The sequence below is a fragment of the Pinus tabuliformis genome, chromosome X (genome assembly GCF_031772625.1).
Source record: "Pinus tabuliformis cultivar Carrire ecotype Pingquan chromosome X, CPIR1, whole genome shotgun sequence".
Taxonomy (NCBI): domain Eukaryota; kingdom Viridiplantae; phylum Streptophyta; class Pinopsida; order Pinales; family Pinaceae; genus Pinus; species Pinus tabuliformis.
In genome coordinates, this window is record NC_142308.1 from 715,756,426 (window position 1) to 715,778,268 (window position 21,843).

Here is a 21,843-nt window from a genome sequence, read left to right on the forward strand (position 1 = left end):
TTAACTAAGGAAAAAGTACATTGGTTAATTATTTAATTAATGTTGACTTTGGGCTAATGTTTATCTAAGGATAAATATCAAATTATTTAAGCAGCATAGATCTAATCTTCATCATTGATCAAAGAAGGCTGGGATTTAATCACTCTGGAGATTTGGGATTTGGCCCATGGAGAAATTATAGAGAGAACTTATGGAAGAGGATGAAGACACATTACAATGCTATTTGTTGAGAGGGGGATTTTCTCAAGGAGTGAGAGACTCCAAGGCAATGTTACCAGACTCAAAATCGGCAATAAATCGGCAAGGCAAAAGAGTGAAGAATTTTAATTGAATCGGGAAAAAATCAGTGAATTCAGTAAATAAAGATATAGACATATATTGAATTAAAAAAAACAATTTTTGTTGATATTCAATAAATCCATGTCCAAACAATGCATAATATCAATAGATGTCCAAGATATCATGAATAAATATGTATCTCATTTTTTTTGCAAGTCCAAACATGATCTGAAGTACTGAGTGCGTACCAGTGTTACTTGGGAGCGGGAGCAAAAACGGGGAGCAGGAGCGAAAACGAGAGCGGGAGCGACATTTTCAGAAGCTCCTGGTTTGGGAGCGAATCCCGAAACGTTTTATATCTATATATATATATATATATCTATCTATCTATATATATATATATATATATATATATATATATATATATATAATATTTTGATACATATATGTCAACAAAAACATGCAGAATAATGAATTAGATATAAAAAACATAAAAAAACATAGATTGAACCATATAACAACAATCATCTAGAAGTTATAATTTTCATCAACCATGTCCACAAGTTAGTAACATAGTAACATACAACATATTGAGTCTCATGATTCATCAATCTTAAAGTTTCAAGCTTTCAAATTTCAATATATAACATTTATCATCATTGATCACCAAAGTTGTACTTGTAAGCTAAGTGTAACCATTACAACAAATAATATCTAACATGAAATGAAATGTTATAAAATGAAATGAAATGAAACAACTTTCAACTTTCATGAAGCATCATATTCATAATTCATTAATAATGAGTTATAATTGCCAACTTCAAACTTAAATTGTCATATATTGTTTAAAAAAATATCATAATAAATATGAAAGAGTCAATAGTTATAAAAACTACTAGAAACTAGAAAAGAGAAGTAAATCATCTATTTCTTATGCTTGGGCCTCTTGCCACCACGAGAAATGTCTAATTTTTTAGTCTTGTTGGAAAATCAAGGTCCTTGTCATTAATATCACCCTCTAAGCATTAATATCCAGAGGTATCTTTTTCATTACCTTTGTATCTGTATAGGGATCTTTGTCATTAATATCACCCTCTAAGCATTAATATCCAGAGGTATCTTTTTCATTACCTTTGTATCTGTATAGGGATCTTTGTCATTAATATCACCCTCTAAGCATTAACATAAGATAGAAAAAGCATAGCATGTCAAGTCAAGATTTTGTTTGAGTGATGCGTACATTTTTAGGAGGGTCATGATAGAGGAGTTTGACAACCAATGTCACTAACATCAAGGTACATAGAGGGATTGGTGCTCTTGATTAAATACGAGTTCCATACCCTAATACATGACAAAATTCAATGGAAACATTACAATCCCACAATCCTGAAATCTTGAAAAACTGATAAGTCTGCTGGATTTTGAATGAAATCTAAAATTCTACTTTCTCCATATGAAATCCAATGAGGTCGGAACCACTCTCAAACATCCCGATTCATTTCATGGCAATGTTAAAATTTAAGTAAAAGGATGAAAATGAAGATTAAGGAGAATGTCACTTTTACTTTAAGAACTTAACATTAACATGAATAGCATATCAATACTAGGGCCATAGACTTGATCATTAAGTTTCCCTACTCAAAAATTATTTGTTTCTACAAAAAAAAATTGCATTTCGAACATTACTACAAAAAAAATTGCAATAAAGGCCAAACGCTTCTGAAAAGGTAGGGAGCGAAATTTTTTTAGGGAGCGCACTCCCGAGTCGCTCCTGCCCGGAGCGCGGATTGGTAGTGGGATCGAGGGAGGCGGGGGGCGCTTCCCCGCAACACTGGTTTGTACTCTTAACTAGTGACTACATAGAACCAGAAGCATCCGCTTCTAAAAGTTTATAAAATACTGCATACTAATCAGTGACAAAGAAGTTACTGAAATCGCTTGATTGTTGCTGAAATGATACAATAATGGTTTGGTACTGAAATCTCTGACAGAGCATACGCTGAAGCTAACACTGGAGCACATTGCACTCTACACCTCTATTACACTACGACTCTATTATGCAGAGTAAACTGAAACTGAAACCATGCCTCTATTACCTTCTCGGTGTATGAGTTGTGGGCCTGAGCAGTGAGAAGTGAGTTACGAACCAACGTTTAATTTTTAAGTAACTAAACGATGCAGCGAAAAATGTGGAAACCCTAAAAGTTAAAACTCGTGCACGTCTAGTTGAGGGCTGAAAATCGCCTCAGTCGCCTAAATAACAATTAATCGATGAGTCACAAGACAAACTCGTGTTGACCACGAGTCAAATTCGGTCAACGCGAGTTTCATTCACCCAGAGTTGAATCAGATTGTTTGAGGGAAGAGCAGAGTTTGACTCATAATTAATCGCGAGTGATTGAAGATTCATGTTTCACTACTCCAAGGCTGAAGAGAAGGGAAAATGATTGCAACAAGGGAATTTCGTGAGAAAATTTCAGGGAGGTCGAGTATAGGAGAGAGAGCCGAATAACTGAACATAAAGGCTGAGTTTTGGAGGGAGGCCAAATTATCCAAGGGGCCAATTTTTCTCTAGTGCGTAGGGGTTGTACAGAGGGTGAAAGAGGGGTTGAGTTCGCTGGTAGAGGAGGCTGATTTTCTAGGGCTGAAATCTTCAGGAGGGCTGAGTTCCAAGAGAGCCAAATTCCTTTAGGCTGATTTCCAGATTTCGAGAGTTGTAATTTTTCTGTGTATTCTCTATGGATTTAGGCCCTAATTTTCCTAAGTAATATAACGTGAAGAAAGACTATTTTGGGCAGAATTTATTGATGTAGTGTGATTGATTTCCCTATTTTATTTCCGCTACTTTCTAAAAGTTAAAATACTAGTGATTTTATTTTCCAACAGTTTTTAGATTTTATTGGGTAAATAATTTTAGAGTACAAAATAATTTTGAGGTATAAATCAATCAGATTTTCTATTAGAAATTTAATATGGTATTAGAGCTTTAGAAACTCCATGATGGGAGATCATACAACAAAAGGGTTTTATAGCAACAAATTATTTTACCAACAAAACTTTGTATTTTGTGATAAGGGCTTTGTGGCTGAAATCGATTTGCTGAGGTGACATCATTAAGTCTAACATCACCATTGCTTTGATGGCAAATAGCCTGTTAGAACTTGAAGAATAAGAGATCCAAGTGCCTTCGGATTCTAAGCAAGCGGATGAACACAATTTAAAGGATGTGAAGGCCAGAAGGATCATATTGGACGCTGTGAAGGATCACATAATCCCTCACATATAAACGAATCATACTACTCACCAAATGTGGTCATCTTTGATGAACTTGTACCAAAGTAACAACCAAAACAAGAAGATGGTGTTGAGAGAGAAATTAAGAAACATAAGAATGTACAGATCTGGAACTATAACCTCATACTTCACATAAATCCAATAGGTTCATGATGTACCAAGCAAGGGGCTACCTTTATAACAAATATCCTTGCTTGAAACAAGCTCCCTGATTAGACTAGGTTGTGGGATGACTTCAATCAAAAGGAGATTTGGAGAGTTCGATATTTGATGGATAATGTGGAGGTGGAAATGAGGAAGTTGCTCTTATTAGGCAAGCAGGGAAGGGAAAGGGTAAAGCCAAGTAGAACCAGAGTGGAGGAGGATCTTCATAGGCAGAGAAAAAGAAGGACATGAGCAAAGTCAAGTGCTTTGCATGTCACAAGTATGGTCACTATGCTGGACAATGCCCCAACAAGAAGAAAGGCAAAGGGAAGACATCAACAATTGCATTTGCATAAATGGATGACTTAGCTGAGAAATTCGAGGAGTTTGCATTGGTGTTATTTCTTTCAGGCACAATGATATGTGGTGTATGGTTTGTGGAAAATGGGGCTTCTTGTTGTTGAGAAATCAAGAAGCTTAAGAATTAGGGTAGATTTCTCTGCTTTGATAATTTGTTGTGAATGATGTTGGCTACTTATTAATTTTTATTATGTTCTTCTTAATTAAACAATTACCAAACATACAAAACATGAAGATCACAAGAATACAAAGAACACAAGATATAGGCTCCAAGCTAGGGTAAAACCCAAAAAAATTATCTTCTTAAAGAATCAGAGCAAAGTGAGATATCCAAGACCCATGACCACATAAAGACTTCAATCCTCTAGATGCCAAGTCAAACCTTCCTTCTTCACAACAAATCTGTCAACAATGAGAGATCAACAACATATACGTCATCAGAAACAGATCTTCAACAAGATATATGCCAAGGAAGAACTTCCACAAATCTGAGCTCAAGATAAACCCTTCTTCACTTGTCAATTTCAAACTTCATCCCTCCTTCCTTCTTTGATATTTTAGAACCAATCATCTGAATTGTGTGTATCTGAATGAGCTCAAATCAGCCTCTATTTATACTATCTAGAGGGGGCCGGTGTTTTGGGGCATGGTCGACTTGGCTTCTAGAGGAAAATTTGACCCAAATTACATATTTTTTTTTCCAAGCTATAAATGAGCCTTTGATTTTGGCCAATACAAATAATAATGACTGTGAAGAACATGCTTCAATAAAATAGTAATTTGACTTGAGCATGAAACCCATGCTTTAAAAGTAATTTTTATTTTTATTTTTATTTTTACATAATGACATAAATACAATAATAATTATGAAGTCCGAACCTAGTTACACTTTTTCAACACTCCCTCTTAACTAGGGAGGTATTCATAATTACATAACTGGTACAAGGATAATCTCAAATTGAAATATTCTCATAAGAAGAGCTTGATTGATAAGCCATCTTTAAACATCAACATCATAGCCAACATTGTCAAAATAGCAATATAGCAAGGCCTTGACTAACAAGCTCTATCTCCCCACTAGATTAGAGCAAAATGCTGGGAGGCATACATGTGGACACCCTGATAACCTCTTAAGGTACATACCCCATCTGGATGTTCACCTGGTATGTCCTTTTAGGACTATTCTTATCTTAGATTGCCAATCCTCAAAGAATATCGGTCCTCTTTGGCTGCTCTTATTTTGGATACCCTGTCTAATCCTCAAATAGTGGTGGTCCATAGGACTACTTCCTATCTTGGATTCCCAATCCTCAAGGAGTATCAGTCCCAGATGCTTATCCAATCCTGCATTCTCCCTACTAGTGCGTTCACTAAGACTTATGGTTGTTAGTCATGGTCTAGCGCATGACACATGGAGAATATGGTGTCCTTCATTACTCCCTCTCAATCAGGGAGGTAATCCTTACTCCCTCTCAACCAAGGGGACATAACCATAACTCTAAGCTAGTCACATACTTCATTAATACATCAACTACTTGCTCTTTTGTGGAGATATAGTTGTAGCTGTAGGGCTCCTTTCTTCCATTGCATCATACTTGAGCTTCGATCTTCTTGGATGTTAAACGGTTTACAGACCCACACTCTTTCAACTCTATCTTCATGACATGGTTTCTTGGCTTCTTAACATCGTCATATCATATTAAATTACGAGCTTCCTGGATCTTATCAATCATCAAACAACATTGTCATCAAATAGTTCGTCTATCATCTTCAAGGAGCCAAACTTCCTCACTGCTGCTAGCACATGCCTTCTTTCTTCATAACGGAGTTTTGCCTCATACTTTTCAATAAGTCATATCAGCTTTCCAAATATCAATTATGCCCTTATGCTCTTCAAGTCATCAATAGTGCTACCCACACAATCCATATGTTCCATGATCAAATCACACAACAGTTCACAATGGCGTCAAGTCAGGGTGTCAAATTTTGCTACTTGCTCCCTCTGAGGTCAACATTCCTTTGCATGATCTATCTCATATTGCAACATAGTTTTGCTTCATTCTCTTTAGCTTTTAATCATCAATTTGGAACGAACCAATCAACAAACTCCAATATCGTAATCATCAGGGTCTTTACAACTACTTTTGCCATCTAAAAGTCTTCTTTGATGCTAATTGTTCCTTCCTGCACAGTCTTCATGCTATGCCATGTTCCTTCAAATCTTTCATCTGCTTAGTCAAGCTTTATATAAAAGTTGCCTTGACCTGTAATCTTGGTTAGAAGACTTATGAAAGAACAAGAAGACAAAATATAAAGACAATGGCATTAGTAATAATCAAGAAAACTAATTTAGTAATAATAAATTAGTTTAAATATTATTTTTCAAAAACTAGGCGTTTAATATAGCCGTTACCTATTATTATTTTTTAATAAATTAATAAACTAATATCATTATTTAAATATTATTTTTCAAAAACTAGCCGTTTAATATAGCTGTTACTTAATAATATTTGTTTTTAATATATTAATAAATTAATATCATAATTTAAATATTACTGTTCAAATGTAGTCGTTACTTGAAATTATGTCTTTACATTGCTCTCTATTTAAGGCTTTGCCATGGTCTGGCTCTTCATCTGGTCCTGATGATGAACCACACTTGTTGGTTCGAAACACGTTGGCCAAACAATTCTCTTATATGATTTCTACCGAAAGACTTTGCTTAATTCATTATGGATCACAGAAGCCTGAATATAGAAATCAAGAAAACGTTAAATACTTATCTTTGGAGGAAGGTTGACTTCCCTCTTAATCTTGGACCCCTTTTCATCAAAGCTTGTCCTCACATCATCAAGATATAATACCTGCCATTCTTAAGAACTAGGTTCCTTTCCCCTTCACAACGAAAACAAGCAATTAGTGTTTCTTTTTCTAGGGTTTCTCCTTTTATTCCATGCTTTGCTAGGGTTTACAAACCCTAGATGCAAGACCTGTTATTTACAAATTGTAAAGCTCTACAACCACACAAGAGAGTTAGTTGCAAAACCCTATATTTTTAAGATCTTCAAGATTTGTTACGAAAGGAATTGCAAATTCTATGTAAACCCTAAAAACTTCATAGGCATCAAGAGTTGTGTAACAACCCATTAATAAAATTTTAGACTTTAAAAAAAAAACCTTATAAATATATATATTTATATATATGTATTAAATTTTATAAAGTATATGGTTAGACTTTATAATATGAATTTATAAAACATATCATTAAACTTATATAACATATATAAAGAAATGTTATAAGACATATTACTTAACTTTATATCATATATTATTTAAATGTTATAATATATATATCTTAAAACTTTATAACATTTATAATACAAACGTTATACAATGTATCATTAAACTTTATAACATTATAATGTAAGTTATAAGGTATCAGTTATAAAACTTATACGTAGGGGAAATGTTATAATGTAAATATCAGCTGCCCTAAAAATCTATACGTATCCCAGCCATTAATAAAGTGGGTGGAACCAGATAAATAGTTATTACTGAGCGCCAAGGACAGCAAGAAATATCGAGAGCCATGAATGCGTGGGAGGCGGTGGCTGCAAATGGGAGGGCGGCCACCGCCAGGCCAGGGAATAAATAGCGGAGGCCTGAACCTGAAGTGGGGGGGAAAAAAACCGGAGAAAAGGGCAGAGGAGGAGAGGCATAATTTCACCAGAGTAAGCTGGGAGAAGCGGGACTATCCATTGAAGAGCTTTGAGTGGTCTGAGGCTTTGGGCACGGAGGGACAGAGAGCTTCTGTGGAGAAGCTTTCTGGATTGAGCAGCCAGGTTTGCTCGGTCCGGTTGGGAGGTATTGGCCTCTCGAAAATTGAATCAAATTAACCACAGCATCACCAGCAGCAGATTCACCAGACAGAAGCAGGATCAACAGCAGTTAAGTTATGTACCGATTTAATGTTCAGGCTTCCGTATTTCAGGTTATAGTTCTGTGTTTGTATTTCAAGTTTTAGTTTCTGTGTTGGATTGGTTATTACACATGGTATCAGAGCCAGTTTTAAACTCTGCGGCACCTTATTGGCCTACACCTGTAAAACACGCTCTTGAAATCTCAAATTCTTGCAATTTCTCGTCACGGCCGTTACAAATCCGTATCTGGCATCGATTCTATCGTTTTCTGGCGGAATGAAAAGTTCCTCGTTCTGTAATTCCCACGCATCGATTTCTGAAATTCGCCTCTCTATGCCGACGCTACCATCGAAACAGGCTTCGGGAGATCGAACCTCCAAGACCACAATATCGTCATCCAAATTCGAAGAGGAAGCGGCCATTACGGAAAGAAACAGGGGAGGGTGTAACCACGGCTCTTACATAAATGAATATGCTGTAGTGGTCATGACAATCGGTCTTGAAATACCCTCGGGAGTGCCGGATTGCTTCTTTTGGATATTTCGGAAGTTCGAATCCGGCGTTCGTTTTCCTCATATAGCCTTAATTTCGACTTACCAGATGCTAGATCACGTCCGTGTAGACAGTCTGTCGCATTTTGTTCTTAGTATAGTGTGGAGGCCGCGCGAACGCGAGCCACCGCTGCCGCAAATTATGTCGTGCACTCTCCTCAGTGGGAGATGCTAGGTAAACCCCTCCCAAAGTGCAACGGAGGTGGCCTTCCTAGGCCATCGACCTTCACGATCATCGATTGACCCCGCCCTTTCCAGCAGCTGGATCCGTCCAGATTCATCGTCAAAAGTAGAATCTGAGAAAGAATGCGGGAAAATTGATATCTTAATTATTTACTCTTTAAACGCATCTGTTTCAGAGACTTCCGCTACAGCTACGTTATGACTGGCATAAAAGGGTCATGAGGGCAAGGCGCAATCTAGTTTGGGTGTTGAGGGTTTTTTTTAAAGGATTGCAGAGTTTCGTTGTTGAAATTCATCGATTCCTCCATCTATTTTTGCGTTACAAATTCGTATACGCTCAATTTCTTTATTGTTACATGCACTCTATATTACGTATGACTGTCTCTGCTAAAAGCAGTCCCTGTATGGTATTATTACGTTCCGACTATGATGATGGTCTCAACGCTATACGTATATATATCTGGGGAATGTAATTTCTAAAACAATGATCTGTAAAGACCCCAGATATCCCATAGAAATTAGGAAAGAAGTGATTTCACATAACTATATCATTCTGTACATGAGATTCTTCCATCATGTAATTCATACACATTTGATTTATAAGTGATACTTACAATTTCCTTTTAATTGTTAGGTTGAGTTAGTGTTTTACCAGAAGTTCTTTGGCAAATCAATTCATAACTTGAAGGGTGGCACATAATTTTTGTACAACTGAACATAAAATCTTAGATACAGATGCTCAATACTAATGGACAATCAAAATAATGTGTGGAAATGAATGAATATAACGATTGAGCCTAGATTTTTAAGTTTTAGATGCTGATGAAAGGATCTTATCCAGTAAATTGACCAGGGCTAGATTTTAATATAACTTGAATACAACAACATGAAATAACGGATAAGTATAGAGAAAACAGGAAACGAGTTCACTTGTAAAAGGTTTGGGACAATTCATCAAGTGACAGAAGCCGAGTCTCCAAGTTGGAAATGGAATTGGGCATGACTGAGGGTTAAAAAGTGTTAGAAAATGTGATACAGTTATGTAGCTACCGTTGCATTTAAATTTTAGTACCAGTATGGTCACACAGCACAACTCACTTGGCAGAAATTGTAGTGAAATTATTTGAGGTATTATTTAAACAGTAAAGAGCTCACAAATTATACCTTTGAAATGGAAATTGATTATGGTCTCATTGCTCGTTTGGTAGCCAATTTCAATTATAGGTGATAGGTACCAAGGTACAAAGTGAGTCCTGACTCCTCTGTGGTGCTATCTTTGAAATTTATTTTAGTATAGTTATCTCTGATCAATAATTTTCTTCTGCTGACTAGCATATATGATTCAAAATGTAGTTTTATGGTCTAAATGTTGAAAATAAGTTTCTGTAAGAGTATCAGTAGGTACAAGTTTTTTTTTTTTTCACAGTTTTTTTTTTTTTTTTTTATTATATATAGTAAGAGATTTTTTTGAAGTTAGTACAAGAAACATTTTGAAGTTAGGATAAGGTCCATTTAATAGAAACTGTTATCTCGCACTATTTAAAAGACACATACGCACTTATATTCTGTAACTAGGTCTTTGTAAGTTTTGTGAAAAAGAGCAGCTTTATTTTGCAGTCATTTGTTACCTTGCCAATTTTGGTTCCTTTTGATTCCATTTGCATATGTCAATGGCAGCTTCCAATCGTGTGAGGTTCAAGACAACAGTGGGACCTTATGCTCAAATAGATGGCATATCTTCAAAAGCTAGATATAATGGTGGATAATTGTCAAGCATGATTTCTTTACCACCACATAAACTTCTATAAAAAATTACATTTTCATTTAAAATAGATTCCGTTGCCTGCAAAAGTTGATAGTAGTAAATCCCATTTTCTCACTTTCACTGGATTGCAGACTATCTCAATATCTTAAAAGCAATAAAACTCCAGTAGTTGTTTAAACTTCACTACTATCTCTATATTTTAAAATATACCTCTTACATAGAAAATGTACTAATTAAACAATGCTTTAAAACAAATGTTAAAGGTATATGACCAAAACTTATTGATAATAATCCATTCTTAAACTGGTTTATAATATATTGGTATTAATCAGTGGTAAATGGCCGTCCTCATGCAGGAGGGAGGTTAAAGGACCATAAAATCCAAACCAATACTCAGTCTCACCGTGACACAGGTTGCGCGGGGAACTTGTATTGGGCCATTCAACCATATAGACCTATTCTACATAGTATGAGATTTTCCAAATTCTGTCTGTGGAAAATGTGCATTATTCATAATTATATAACAAATTTTATTAAGTATTTCTGCACAATAGACTATGCAGAGATATCAGTAAATTCTAGATCAGAATAAGAAGGCGAAAATTCTGCGTTTGTCATAATGAGACATGGACCTTATGGAACACATCATTTTTTCTTCCTAGGTTTTAGGCTAGTAAGGAAAGGAACCAATCCTTCTTTTATGGATTAAATCCTCATCCCAGTAATATATTCGGGACATAAATATATATGACCCCTTAAATGTAATAGTCAGGTTAAGGTATGACGGGTATGTTACCGATGTACCTTGTGATCGAGACATCTAACATTTTCATTTTGTGGGTGTTGTTAGGTAAATAAACCTTGGGGTGTCTTACCTTAGGGGCTAATAACCATACACTTCTGCATTATTCATTTTAGAAAACCCTGCATTAGGACAAGGAGGTCGCGTGACCACCCTCCTTGACCTCGGTACCAGTAAGATCTGCCTAGCGGGTAAAATAGCAAAACTATACCCGTTTTTAAATGTGAAGTTGCAAGGAAATTGGTGTGTTAAAATTTGGTTATTCGCCTCAATTTTTTTTTTTTTACATATATATACATTTTATTTGTGTTCAGGGACCATTACTATGGTAAAGACGTATGAGCGACGACGACGTGACCAGGCAACATCATCACCATTAATGCCGCCACCGTCGCCATCGCCATCCCCCTCACCCTCGTCACCACCAAGGCAGCCGTCAACATCAAACGCTCCAACGCCAGAGTTGACTGTGATAATGAACTCTTTGGAGGCCTTATTGGAGACATTAAAGGAATCAACTAAGGCTAAAAACAAAGAGGAATTTCAGTATGTAGCCACCAGTTCAGCGGAACCACATAATTTGGAGCCCAGAGGATCGAGAGAAGACATCTCTAGAGAGCTTCAGAAAATTAGACTCCCAGAATTTTCGGGAGGTCGAGCTGGTGAACGCGCTGAGGCATGGTTGGAAGGGATGAACCGGTGCTTTAGGTTAAGAGAATATTCGCCTTCAGCAAAAACAAAAATTGCCGTGTTTCAACTAAAGGAAAGTGCCCTGATTTGGTGGGGAAACCTGGAAAAGCAGCTACACCTTACATCAGACAACGTTCCTTGGGATCTGTTTGAGGAAAGGTTCCGCGCAAAGTATTTACCTCCATACTTTCAACAGCAGCAAGCCAGAGCCTTTCATACACTAATTCAGGGAAGTAAAACGGTGGAAGAGTACGAAATAAGGTTTATGGAGCTGGTAAAATACATTCCCTACTTAGACTCTGATGAACGTCAAGTTGAACGCTTCATATTTGGGTTAAACCCTCGCATCAGAGCCTTGGTAAGTATGTGGAAACCATCATCGGTAGCCGAGGCAGTCGAATGTAGCCGTTATGCAGAAGAACACCTTGGAATCAAAAAGGATATAGGGCCAGCAGGGCCTTTACAATCAGGACTTCCAGGGAAGGCTCCCCGGAACTTTTTCAGAGGAGGTAGCTCGAGGCCACCTTACGGTAACAGGTTTACCCCAAGTATGGGGACAAGAGTTCCCATGGCTGTAAACACTATAGCTGCAGAATCGTCCAGCACCAGACCATGGGCATCGCGAGGGACAACCGGTAGAGGAAGGGGTGCGAGAGGAACCAGCATGGGAGGACGCGGCTCGTTCTCTAGAAATTCACACCCCGATTCAAGAGGATCAGCGCAGCTCAATTGTTGGGGATGTGGGGGGCCGCATTTCCAGCGTAACTGCCCAGAAGCGTCATCGGACATATTGCAAAGCACTGGGAGGGAGCCGATATCAGCCAAGCGAAGTAATCATAGGATTCATGCAGTAGTCAACCACGACGAAGCAGCCCATCAATCCACTGTAGTGGAATCTTCAGGTATTATCAATGGTGTAAAACTCAAAATCTTATTTGATACTGGTGCCACAGATAGTTTCATTTCGTCATATGCATTAAACAAATGTGGGCTGGCAGCTCGTAAACAAAATGATTTCCACCAAGTGGAAATGGCCTCAGGAGAACTCCAAACCGTGGGCTTGAGTGTGGATCAATGCAAAATTGACCTAAGGGTCTGTTCGACTAAACTAAAAGTCTATGTCACAGCCCTAGGGACGTATGATCTTATCATAGGTATGGACTGGCTGGAAGCTCACCAAGCGTGGGTAGATTGTTATGGAAAAAGGATTTTGGGCTTAAATGATGAGGGAGAAGTAATCCAAATTCAAGGAATCAAGAGAGAAATTTCTTTGCGCTACATTTCGGCAATGCAGGTGAAACGTTGTTTAAGAAAGGGTTGTCAGGCTTATGCAATTCACGAAGTAAGCCAGGAAAAGGGACCATCCTTAGAACAATATCCGGTGTTAGCCGAGTTCCCGGATGTATTTCCAAAGGAACTACCTGGATTACCCCCGGTAAGAGAATTGGATCTCACTATTGAGTTAAAGCCAGGTACCCAACCGATCTCTAAAACGCCTTATAGAATGACAGCTCCAGAACTTCAGGAATTGCAAATCCAGTTGAAGGAACTACTCGATATAGGGCTTATTCGGCCCAGTACCTCACCTTGGGGCGCTCCTGTAATTTTTGTGAAGAAGAAAGATGGATCCTTAAGATTATGCATAGACTATCGGGACTTGAATCGAGCTACAGTAAAGAATCAATACCCTATGCCGCGGATCGATGATCTTTTCGATCAAATGAAAGGAGCTTCTGTCTTTTCAAAAATTGATCTTCGATCAGGGTATCATCAGCTAAGGATTTCGGAAAATGATATCTCTAAGACAGCATTCCGGACACGTTTTGGGCACTATGAATTTACTGTGGTACCATTTGGGTTAACAAACGCGCCAGCCGTATTCATGAATCTTATGAACAGTGTTTTCCGTCAGTATCTTGATAAATTTGTACAAGTCTTTTTAGATGATATTCTCATCTATTCCAAGAATGAAGAAGAGCATAAGGAGCATTTGCGGTTAGTATTGTCCTGCCTTAGAGAATGTCAGTTATATGGAAAACTGTCCAAGTGTTCCTTCTTTCAGGAAAAAATTCATTATTTGGGTCACATCATATCAGGTGAAGGGATTTCAGTAGATCCTGAGAAGGTAAAAGCGATCATGGAATGGCCAATACCGAAAAATGCACATGAGATACGAAGCTTTATGGGCTTAGCAGGTTATTACCGAAGATTTGTGGAGGGATTCTCCAAAATCGCGAAGCCAATCACAACCCTCCAGCGTAAAGGTGTTAAGTATGAGTGGACCGAGGAATGTAATAATGCATTCTCTGAACTCAAAAGACTACTCACCAGTGCACCAATCCTAAGAGTCCCTGATATGGGCAAAGACTTTACGGTATGTACTGATGCATCCAAGCAAGGGCTGGGTGCAGTGTTAATGCAGGACAGGGGAGTGATAGCTTATGCTTCCAGAAAGCTAAAACCTCATGAAGAACTCTATGCTACTCACGATTTAGAATTGGCCGCTGTAATGCTAGCTTTAAAGATCTGGAGACACTATTTGGTGGGACGAAAGTTTACACTTAAAAGCGACCATCAAAGTCTACAATATTTGTTCACCCAAAGAGACTTAAATGCCAGGCAAAGGCGATGGAGTGAATTCCTAAGTGAATATGACTTCGGAATATCATATATTAAGGGAAAAGAAAATGTAGTAGCCGATGCCTTAAGCAGGAGACCCCGGATATTTTCTCTCATACCCATTAAAGTGGACTTAAGACAACGAGTACTGGATCGTCTTATAAAAGACAGCTGGTATTTAAAGGTGAGGGCAAGTCTTGAGGGGATTAAGGCAAAAGAATCTAAGTTCGAGGGTTATGAATTAGAAAGCGATGGGATCTTGCGATTCCATGGAAGGATGTACATTCCTGATGATAAAGATCTTCGAGATACCATCCTCAGGGAAGCTCACAAAGCCGTATATTGTGCTCATCCTGGAGTAGGGAAAATGTATGCGGATACCAAGAAACTCTTCTTTTGGGCAGGCATGAAGCGTGATATCGCTCAATTTGTTGCAAAATGTATGGAATGTCAGCAAGTAAAGGCAGATCATTGTCACCCAGCGGGTCTCTTACAACCCCACGACATACCTATGTCTAAATGGGAGACCATCTCTATGGATTTTATCACTGGACTACCTCTTACTTCTCAAAGACACAATGCCATTCTGGTAGTGGTGGATAAATTAACAAAAAGCGCCCATTTTATTCCGGTAAGGGATACTTATGATGTTGCTGACGTGGCTCGAGTATTCATAAACGAAATTATCAGATTCCATGGAGTACCTAAGAAGATTATATCCGATAGAGATTCGCGATTCACTTCCAGATTCTGGACGTGCATGCAGACAGCCTTAGGTACTCAGCTAAATTTAAGCACGGCTTACCATCCTGAGACTGATGGGCAAACTGAAAGAGTAAATCAAGTACTTGAAGACATGTTGCGAATGTATGTAATGGATCAGCAATCCCACTGGGAAAAGTATTTACCCTTGGTTGAATTCGCATACAACAACAGTTACCACAGTTCGATTGGGATGCCTCCATTTGAAGCTTTATATGGCAGACCTTGCAGAACTCCGTTAAGTTGGGACAGGTTAGAAGATCGAGTGATAATAGGACCAGAATTAATCCATGAAATGGAAGCGCAGGTCAGACAGATTAGACAGCGATTAAAGGAAGCACAGGATAGACAAAAGAGTTATGCTGATGCTCACCGAACTGATAGGAGGTATGAAGTAGGGGACCAAGTCTTCGTCCGCATCAAACCAAATAAAAGTACTATTCGATTCGGGAAAGGGACAAAGTTGTCACCCCGATTTATAGGACCGTTTAAAATCGTGGAAAGAGTTGGACCTGTTGCCTATCGTCTTGCCCTGCCACCTCACCTGCATAGAATTCATAATGTATTTCATGTTTCTGTGTTACGACATTATGTAGCTGATCTATCTCATAACATCCAGTGGAAAGAATTGCAGGTATCGGACGAGGGAGTCATAACGGTCGAACCGTTACGTATACTGGAACGTAGAGTTCGACAGCTGAGGAACCGCCTGGTGGACCAAGTTAAGGTCCAGTGGGACAAGTATAGTCCTGGATCAGCGACTTGGGAGAATACAGAGGACATATGTCAGAGATACCCTAGTTTATGTCCATTTTGAAGAACTTTACACTATGTTTAGTATATATCTACTTCACTACTGTCAGAGACCCAAAAACATTTGAATGATTAGTGATAAACATGAAACTTTGTGGCATATTATATGTTTAAATTCCTGCTGGTACATGGATACCAAAATAATATGTGTTTAAATTCCTGCTGGTACATGGATACCAAAACAATATATGTGATTATTTTACTAAAATTATAAATGTTGAAGTAAAGTTAAGGCCGTTAAATGATTTTACTTCTGGTAGAAATTGAAAACAATATAAATCTGTTTTATTTTATGCATGTCAAAGATGAGCAACTGAAATGGAAGATATGAAGTGAATACATCCTAAAGAAAAGTCAGAATACATGCATGGAAAATGACAAAATTATGTTATGTTGTAGTATCATATGTAAATAATACATAAGTTATTTCGAATATACTGATGCGCATTTTACAAATACATGGGTAAGTGTAAGATTGCAGATAAACAGGCAGATAAACTATGATTGCAGATAATTGATCCAATTTTCGAGATGGCCACGTGATGACAGAACCTCAGATCAGTTAAAGCTCCAAGTGATTCTATGATAGGGTAGTAGCCCTAATTTTACTGGAGGGGTGGAGGTGTTACCCACCGTTTATCCTCCGAATCCTGGAGTCATGGGAGGACTGTGCGAGTCACGCTCCCCTAGACGTGTGATGATGACTGCCGGATGCCTACTGGGAATCAGGTCGGTATAGCCGACGCTGTTACCTTTGTGTTATGAATGGTTAGGTCAGTAAATTGACGCCATGGCATACTCTAGTAGAGGACAGATAGGATGGGAGCAGAAGAGATTAGGGAGGATAGGATGAGTTTGAATAGCTTGGGGACCTGGATAGAAAAGGTCATGTCCATTAAAAACCTCGAACCTAAAAGCTCTAACTTCGGGACGAAGTTTTCAGAAGGGGGAATGTATGTAACAACCCATTAATAAAATTTTAGACTTTAAAAAAAAAACCTTATAAATATATATATTTATATATATGTATTAAATTTTATAAAGTATATGGTTAGACTTTATAATATGAATTTATAAAACATATCATTAAACTTATATAACATATATAAAGAAATGTTATAAGACATATTACTTAACTTTATATCATATATTATTTAAATGTTATAATATATATATCTTAAAACTTTATAACATTTATAATACAAACGTTATACAATGTATCATTAAACTTTATAACATTATAATGTAAGTTATAAAGGTATCAGTTATAAAACTTATACGTAGGCTGGAAATGTTATAATGTAAATATCAGCTGCCCTAAAAATCTATACGTATCCCAGCCATTAATAAAGTGGGTGGAACCAGATAAATAGTTATTACTGAGCGCCAAGGACAGCAAGAAAGATCGGAGAGCCATGAATGCGTGGGAGGCGGTGGCTGCAAATGGGAGGGCGGCCACCGCCAGGCCAGGGAATAAATAGCGGAGGCCTGAACCTGAAGTGGGAGGGGAAAAAAACCGGAGAAAAGGGCAGAGGAGGAGAGGCATAATTTCACCAGAGTAAGCTGGGAGAAGCGGGACTATCCATTGAAGAGCTTTGAGTGGTCTGAGGCTTTGGGCACGGAGGGACAGAGAGCTTCTGTGGAGAAGCTTTCTGGATTGAGCAGCCAGGTTTGCTCGGTCCGGTTGGGAGGTATTGGCCTCTCGAAAATTGAATCAAATTAACCACAGCATCACCAGCAGCAGATTCACCAGACAGAAGCAGGATCAGCAGCAGTTAAGGTATGTACCGATTTAATGTTCAGGCTTTCGTATTTCAGGTTATAGTTCTGTGTTTGTATTTCAGGTTTTAGTTTCTGTGTTGGATTGGTTATTACAAGTTGTCATTCAAGCATTGCAAAATGCTGCAAAACCATAGTGATACTGTCATGCCTTTTATCCATTTCATATGATTACAAGAGCTAATCTTTATATGCAACATATCATCAAACTCTTATATGTTACTATCTTTAATATTTATGCAAACCCATCTCAAGATCATCATTATGACCTAAAGGACATAAATCAGAAATATACGTACCTTTTTGAATTTTACCTGTCCTTCTTTGCATAGATCTGGTCTTGATCAACTTCATTCATCTTTTTCATATTTCTGAATTTTCTAAGATCACTGTTATGTCTATCACTTCACTGTTATGCAACAAGGGTTAGTGTCATTGTCCTACTGTCATGTAGGTTATAGTCATGCCTCTGTCACATGAATTATAGTCTCATTGTCATTGTCGATCACGATTTCACTGTCAAACAAGGTCACTGGTATGTCATGTAAGATCACTTGTGCAACTATCATAGGACACAGTTATCATATTTCTCTGAGATCACTTCTCATGCAAATTATAGTCGTCGCTTACTATTGAATAGATCAATGTCATGTCTCCAGGTCAATCAAGTTACAATCACATGCCTCCAAATCGTTGTCATATAAATAACTATCAAAACTTCAAGATTGCTAGCGTAGAGTCATAGAGACAATGCAAACCTTGAGCCTTACAAGCCAAAGCCATATGAATATAGATATGCGATCTACATTCAGTTCCTATTGTATTGACGAACTTCACAGATAGGTCGACTTTTGCACAGTTGCTATATATTTCAATTATATGAATATCACTGCCAAGTCATTGCTATCATTGTCATCAAGAGTGTTTTCTCTTTGTCAAATTTCCAATCTCACTATTCATACGTTAGGGCAATAGGATCACAAAAGAGAGCCACCATAAATACGAGCCATGAGCCACTATTATGTGAATCCTAACCTCAGCAAGCCATAAGAGAAAAATAACAAGTCTCATAACAAATAACCGAGCCACACATGAGCCATATAACATGTTATGAGCCTTAGCATTATGAGCCACAGTAGTGACAAATACGAGATACAAAGATAGGATGTTATTCACATATAGAGAGAGATTTATAGAGCGAGCTAGAAAGATCAATGCAAGTCGAGCAAGCCAGAGAAAGGTAATTCGATGTATAGATTATAGATGAGTTATCATAGAGATGTGTTGATGCCACTCAGTGAATGGTGATGCACATAACATATATAGACGAGCTACAAAATCCAAGTCCCAATGAGCCATGAGCCAAACATTATAGTGTCACAAAGAATGTGATTCCATAAATCGAGTTTCAGAGATTTCGTCACATGAATTGAACTACTGAAATGAGCTACAAGATAGAGTGTGTGAGCTTCCTATCGACTCGCAAATATAATCTAAACCACAAAGAACGAGCCGCAACTGAAGTCAACAAGCTATTGAGAGGGTATACAGGTCACTATAGTGAGAGTGAATCACTGCAATGTATGAAGTGAGTCCTAGGAAATGATTATATGAGCCAAAGAAATGAGTCATTACAGATACAAAGAAATTGATCCGAACCAAAAGTAATCATTGTGATGTAACAAAGCTATACAATCAAACCATGAGTATTGAGCCACTTTGTATTCGAGCCACAGTGAGTTATGATGCAAGCCACTGTGTAGTGATGCATCTCAGAATCAAGCAATGTCACAATGTTGAATACGAGCCACAGGGAACAACAACGAATTACAAAGATTATGCAAACGTCAGTTAAATAATGCGAACCTTGAAAGAGAATAACCACAATGTTATGAATGCCACAATAAATATAATCCTCCAATCGTTGCGATCCTTTGATTCAATTCTTAGAAAATTTTGAGTGAGCCAAATGAAGTCTGAGGGATGTCATAGAGCCCAAAATCTTGTCTAATACAAAATGATTTATCAATACTAGCCACATAAAAATTTCTAATAAGACCAAAGAGAGAGAGATCCTTAAAGGATGCATCAGATTTCGATCCATAAGCCAACAAATTGTGATCTTCAAGCTTCTTTTCCAACCTTCGCTCTAAAACCATGTTGAGAAATCAAGAGGCTTAAGAATTAGGGTAGATTTCTCTGCTTTGATAATTGCTTGTGAATGATGTTGGCTATTTATTAATTTTTATTATGTTCTTCTTCATCAAAAAATTGCCAAACATACAAAACATGAAGATCACAAAAAAACAAAGAACACAAGATATATGCTCCACGTTGTTGAAAAGTGTAACTAGGTTTGGTCTTCATAATGACATGTAATTATGATTTTAATAATGAGATGTAAAGAAGAAAAATAGAACTATTGTATTGACTTGCTTCATGTGTTTCATGAGCAAGAGATTTTATTTTTGAGTCAAGACTCCCATTGAGAGTCTTTAGGAATTATTTGTCGTCTAGTCATAAAATGATAGAGTCATTGTCATGTAACGAAGTGATGTTAAGTATCCTCCAAGAACTTGTCACTTATCCTCTTCAAGTCGGCCTACAACGATGGAAGAACATGCTAGAAGAAGTCGGCCTAACCTCTAGTGATAATGTCAGCCTAAAGCACATGAGATGAGGTGTATATAAAGCCTAACTCAGCCTGACTTGAAGGCAAGCAACTCATCAAGCATTCAGTGAAGAAGTGCAAAGAAGAAGGCTACAAGAAGTGCGAAGAAGTGAGAAAGAGGTTTCAACTTTCTTCTAGACAAGCGTAGAAGGAGGTTTCTTCTTGGAAAGCGAAGAAGGAAGCTTCTTCTGGGGCAGTGAAGAGAAGTTTCTTCTAGGGCAGTAAAGAAGGTTTCTTCTGGAACAATGAAGAAGGATTCTTCTGGGTGACCAAGATAGAGATCTAGAGACCAAGTTTCTCTAGAGGAAACCAGTGAAAGCCTAGAGACCGAGATTCTCTAGAGGAAGACGAGAAGCAACAATGTGAAGAACAAAAACCAAGTCTCCCTAGAAGGAGCCGAGGACAATAGCTCAAGATCAAGAAGAAAGACGAGGAAGGGAAGAGGCAGAGCATCAAGGTTAGTGACAAGGTTCTTGGGAGGATACTAGAGTCAAGGGTTTGTGTCATGGTCTTAATAGTCATCAATTGAAGATCTAGAAGAAGAATTTTGATCAGGTTTTCCCTTCAAGAGTTGAGAGTTTTTGGCCCTGGCTAACAAGCCTACATACTGTGTCACTTGTTTTTTATTGTGCATATTGGTAATTGTCTTGATTAAAATAACACAATAATAACATAATGAAGAAAAAACTATAAGCTAAGAATTAAAAGTATATCACAAGCAATTATCAAGTAGAGAAATCTTTTAACTATTCATGCCCTAGATTTCTCAACATGGTATCAAAGCTTAGGTGCTGAAGTCAAGGAAGGGGCATTCAAGCAAGTAGACATACGAGAATCAAGGTTCAAAGTGTTGATTTTGGGTAGCATCGGATGTGCTCTAGCTCCGAAATTTTGTGGAGGGGCTAAAATGCATGAGATCTCTAGAACCCAGAAATCATTTGGAGAAATTCCACCCGGATGAGGAGCTATTAAAATAATTAATATTTCTAATGAGTTCCTAAGTCTAAACTAAGGAAAATAAAAATATTAATGTGTATTAATAAAAATATGGGTGAGAAGGTTCTAAGTGACGAGGATCAAGACTGTTTTAATCTTAGCCATTGATTAGAGATTAGATCACGACCATTGATTCATCAATAGGAAAAGTATAAGAGAAGGCTTGAGGGTTAGTTGGAGATACACCAAGAGATCAAAGAGTTCGATTTTTCTAG

The 21,843-nt window shown here is 37.7% G+C and overlaps 1 protein-coding gene and 1 non-coding gene across 2 annotated transcripts in view; one reads left to right on the top strand and one right to left on the bottom strand.

Annotated features, from left to right (window-relative positions):
• LOC149141963 (ubiquitin-like modifier-activating enzyme 5) overlaps positions 1 to 21,843 on the top strand; it is a 479,516-nt gene that overhangs the window by 396,983 nt on the left and 60,690 nt on the right. The window lies entirely within an intron of this gene.
• On the bottom strand, positions 8,651 to 8,809 carry LOC149141966 (U1 spliceosomal RNA). Its single transcript, XR_016265335.1, has one exon. It is a non-coding gene; the product is annotated as a U1 spliceosomal RNA (small nuclear RNA).